This window comes from Dendropsophus ebraccatus, chromosome 10 (genome assembly GCF_027789765.1).
Source record: "Dendropsophus ebraccatus isolate aDenEbr1 chromosome 10, aDenEbr1.pat, whole genome shotgun sequence".
In the NCBI taxonomy this organism is placed as follows: domain Eukaryota; kingdom Metazoa; phylum Chordata; class Amphibia; order Anura; family Hylidae; genus Dendropsophus; species Dendropsophus ebraccatus.
In genome coordinates, this window is record NC_091463.1 from 76,921,947 (window position 1) to 76,927,562 (window position 5,616).

Consider the following 5,616-nt stretch of genomic DNA (forward strand, 5'->3'; position numbering starts at 1 on the left):
AAACGCCATTGAAAATCACTGTTCTTTCTTTTGTTTCTTTTATTTTGATACATTTACAATGACACTTGGAAGTTACAGAAACAGCATACTGTACATAAAAAGAAAAAAAGGAAACACAGTGGCGCTGCATGTGCAGGCGGATTAACCCTGTGAGATGTGTATGTGTAAATTCACACAAATGCACACTCACCTTGTTAGGTCGTACGTATTAGGCACGACTCTAATGTAGGCTTGTAGGTATATAAGGAGGGCTGCTGCCTTCCACCTTCCGATATCCCTGGATGTGGGATCAGGACTGAAATCCAAATGACCTTTCAACAATGGTGGATTCCTTGGCGCTCAAACCTCCAGGCACAGTCACTCCACTTCAATCAAGATGCAGAGATTTCCAGTATTTTTGCCAACCAGATGTGTTCTTTATTGCTACGCGTTTCAAGGGTTAACCACCCTCTTCATCAGGCATAATTAAGTACATTACACACTAGTATTTATACATAAACTAAAATGATTGACCCGGAAGGATTTCCCTGTTTCAAGGTGTCATCATGACATCACTTCCCATCTGCTAATCAGACTGAAGTCCTATTAAAATAACAACAACATTAGTGGTTTCTATGGTTAAAATGTATAAGGCTAGGTGGTCTTGAGGTAAGTGGCTGGACTCTGGCACATAAGTAGCTGCCACCACCCTGGGTTCTCAACCCCTGTGCTCCATAAAAATGTTTTTCTAATTTCTATACTATTAATTAATAAGCTTATTAATATAAGCTTTTAGGAAGATTTTAGTATAGAAATTAGAAAAACATTTTTATGGAGCACAGGGGTTGAGAACCCAGGGTGGTGGCAGCTACTTATGTGCCAGAGTCCAGCCACTTACCTCAAGACCACCTAGCCTTATACATTTTAACCATAGAAACCACTAATGTTGTTGTTATTTTAATAGGACTTCAGTCTGATTAGCAGATGGGAAGTGATGTCATGATGACACCTTGAAACAGGGAAATCCTTCCGGGTCAATCATTTTAGTTTATGTATAAATACTAGTGTGTAATGTACTTAATTATGCCTGATGAAGAGGGTGGTTAACCCTTGAAACGCGTAGCAATAAAGAACACATCTGGTTGGCAAAAATACTGGAAATCTCTGCATCTTGATTGAAGTGGAGTGACTGTGCCTGGAGGTTTGAGCGCCAAGGAATCCACCATTGTTGTAAGGTCATTTAGAAACCGCATACTGTAGGTCATGGGACTGGAGCTGTTTTTGTAATGTCTATTAACACCAGTGTATAAAAAGAGGCTTTTCTAGACTACTTTGGTGGAGTCTTATGTGAATTAGGCGAGAGGTTAAGACTATCTTAACACAGCGTCTTTTTTTGGTTGTTTTGCGGTAGTCTTTTTGGATCAATTTGAGATTAAATTATGGTCGTATTGTGCAAACTGTGGCCGCAAAATGGCCAAAAAAAAAGATGTTGTGTGAACAAAGCCTCAACGTTTAACAGGTTTCCAGTTTAAAACACACATTGGTTTGTGAAAACTTTGAAAACTTTTATATATGTAATTGAATCCGCTGTACAGCTACAGCAGTCCTAAACTGAGGCCAGGGAATAACCAGAGCTATACTGCAAGAGCACCAAGAGCTGATTTTGCCCATGGATGTCCAGCAAATAGAGATAAACAAACTTATGCTACGTTTACACAGAGAGATTTATCTGACAGATCTTTGAAGCCAAAACCAGGAACAGACTATACACAGGGAGCAGGTCATAAAGGAAAGACTGAGATTTCTCCTCTTTTTAAATCCATTCCTGACTTTGGCTTCAAAAATCTGTCAGATAAATCTCTCTGTGTAAACGCACCATCAGCTGGGTTCAAACTACGTATATTTCAGTTAGTATTGTGGTCCTCATATTGTAACCAAAACCAGGAGTGGATTAAATACACAGAAAGGATCTGTTCACACAATGTTGTAATTGAGTGGATGGCCGCCATTTAATGACAAATATTTGCTGTTATTTTAAAACAACGGCTGTTATATTGAAATAATGGAAGTTATTTACTGTTATATGGCGGCCATCCACTCAATTTCAACATTGTGTGAACAGATCCTTTCTGTGTTTTTAATCCACTCCTGGTTTTGGTTGCAATATGAGGACCACAATACTGACTGAAATATACGTAGTTTGAACCCAGCTGATGGTGCGTTTACACAGAAAGATTATCTGACAGATTATCTGCCAAAGATTTGAAGCCAAAGCCAGGAACAGACTATAAACAGTGATCATGTCATAAAAGAAAACCTGAGATTTTTCCTCTTTTCAAGTCCATTCCTGGCTTTGGCTTCAAATCTTTGGCAGATAATCTGTCAGATAATCTTTCTGTGTAAATGGACCCTTATGCTAAGTTTACACGGAGCGATAATTCGCCCGATCGTACGATTAACGATTTCGAAGTAAAGATTTTTTTTATAACGATCAGCGTTTAGATGGAACGATATATTGTACAGAAAATTTGTTTTGCGATCGCTTAAGCCTATCTCACACATAGGTAAAATCAGTGAACGACTGTTTACACGGAACGATCGGCGAATTTTTTGCGAACGACGAACGACGATTTAGGAACATGTTGAAAGATCAAAATGAACGATTTATCGATCGTTCGCCGCGTTTACACGTACGATTATCGTTCGAATTCGATCGTTATCGCGAAAATTAGCCCAATAATTGTTCCGTGTAAACGTAGCATTACTTTAAGGTTGGGTTAGCACAAGCCCAAACACTCAGCATTTAACTCCCTGTTGCTGGAGAAGATGGATGATGCCCCAGGGCTGCCTGTAAATCATGGATACAGCCATATGTCTCGGTAACCAAAGGGTTGCAAATACATTGTGCCTCTTTAATTCCTTGTGGGTATCATCCACTAATCACACAATATATCTGGAATGTCAGGCAGTATGAAGTGTTGTTAGGGACAGACAATATACTTCTTGGCAGCTACAGTCACATAATAATAACTGTTTTTCTCTCGTGTATTTGCTGTAGCATCATCTATCAGATAAAATAAAATTTAAAAAAATAAACTAAGGGTACCATCTGCCTAACTGGTAATGATAAAAACTGCAGATCCCAGTGCAAAAAAATGAGTCATGATACTAATCCTGAGAAAGAACTAGTTCATTCAATGCCTCGTGTCCATTTTTGAATTTTTAAGTAATTTTTTTTTTTTGTTTTACTTTTGAAATTATTAGCAAAACAAAAATTATATAAGCAAAGTGGACATTTTAAGAATAAAATCCCCTAGAAGGAAGAGGTTTTCTAGGGAAATGAGTGAAGCATAATTTTCTACCTGTAGCAAAATGAATGGGAACAACCAGGCCTGGCCCCCCTTATTTCAAGGACCCCATAGGAGCTGTATGGTCTGTCTCCATGGCACACTTTTAACTGCCCCCATGAGCCCCTGTCAACTGTATGCACACTGAGGACACCCATACAGTAGTGATGAGTGAATAGTGAAATATTCGATATTCGTACAAATATTGATCGAATATTCGATCCCGTTAAAGTCTTTGATTATTTGATTATTGAAAAACATCTATTCGACCACTTGGAGGTAAAAATTGGAAGCTGGGGGATTTGAACGCTTAACGAATATTTATCGAATATTCGGCGAACTATTCGATAATATTCGATAGATCGAATACCTTACTATTCGATCGAATATCTATTCGATCGAACAGTATTCGCTCATCACTACCATACAGTTCAATACTTAGGTGGATTACATTGGGTATGTGCCTTTTATTATTGTAGACGTGTTCTAACACTCTTACAGTTAAAAGGAAGAGGTCATCTCTTATTCTGCACATGTAAATCCCAAAGGAGAAGATGCTCTAGTGGCTGACGATGATGAAGAAGATGAAAGAGAAGATGCCATGAATTGTGAAGAAGCCTATGAAAAGAAGAAACTACTTACTACTGGGGGCCTTTCAAAAGTAAAAACTACCAACTGGGGACTTGTATACTAAGAAAACTACTTACTGGGGGCCTGCATAATTGGGAAACATCTACTGGGGAAACATGGCAGAACTAACTTCGGAGATGACAGCTTGAAGTCTTTTGGATAAAGCACTTTATTTTCTCAGATGGTAAAGCTACCCATTCTTCTTGGCAAAAAGCCTCTAGTTCCTGTAAATTTCTGGGCTGTCTTGCATGAACTGGCAAGAGGTCAGGAGACGGAGATGGCCACTCCTGAACCTTCACTTTGTTTTGCTGTAGCTAATGATAGGTGAACTTGGCCTTGTGTTTTGGATTGTTGTCACGTTGGAAAGTACATCCCATGCGCAGCTTCCGGGCTGGTGAGTGCAAACTTGCCTCCAATATTTGCTGATAAAGTGCTGCATTCATCTTTTCTTCAACTTTGACCACGTTTCCTGTACCGTTGTAGCTTACACATTCCCAAAACATCAGGGATCCACCTCCATGCTTTCCTCCACGCAGGGATACTTTTATCATAGGTCTTATTGACACCCTTCCAAATTTAACATCAAGGCCTGTGGCCAAAAAGTTTGATTTTGGTCTCATCATTACAAATTATCTTGTTCCAGAAGTTTTGAGGCTTGTCTTTGTGCTGTTTGGTGTTTTGCAGTGTTTTGTACTTTTTGGCATTTGAACCGGAAATGGCTTTTTTCTGGCGACTCAACCATGCAGCCCAATTTTTTTTATTTTTTTGCCTCCTTATTGTGCATCTTAAGGCTATGTTCACACTGCGTATGAGTCCGGCCGTAGTGCGAACCGCGAATATACGCACATAGTTTTGAGGTTGATGCGTTCGCTTGAAAGTATACGATATACGGCCACACAATGCACACTACATATGAGCTTACGGCCGGATCGTATGCGGCGCCGTGAAAAATGAACAAGGCCTTTGTTTGAGGACGAAAATGTTCCAACTCACGGCCGTGGATTTCCATGCAGTCCCGCACGAAGTACTTATTTCAGCCAAATTGAACTTGATTTTTCAATCCAAAAGGTTCTGTGTGTTTTATTGGGCTGGGCAAAGACTTTTAAGTAAATGACCTGTTTCAGATCGCTTCGAAACAAGCTAGGGAAGCATAACTGTACCACGGGCGTATGTTCGCGGTTCATACGCATCCGGCCGCATGTCGATTTTTCCCACGCCCGTAGTTTCAGCCGCACATGTACGGCAGCGTACGAAATGCGGCCGGACTCATACGCAGTGTGAACAAGTGTAAACAAGCACACCGTTATTTTTAAAGAGTCCTGTATTTCAGCTGATCTTGTTTGTGGGTTTTTCTCTGCATCTCGAACTATTTTTCTGGCAGGTGTGACCAATATTTTTTGTTGGTCTACCTGACTGTAGTTTGGTTTGTACAGAACCCATGATTTTCCATTTGTTAATTACAATTTGAACACCAATTCCTTGGATATATTATTGCACCCCTTTTCTGTTTTATACAGTTCAACTACCTTTTTCTGTAGATACATTGACAATTTTTTTGCTTTTTCTATGACTCACAATCCAGAAACGTCAGTAGCTGGATGAAAGGTGGAAGAGTCTGTATCCCAGGAACTTACTCTGTTTTTATGCACACACACACACA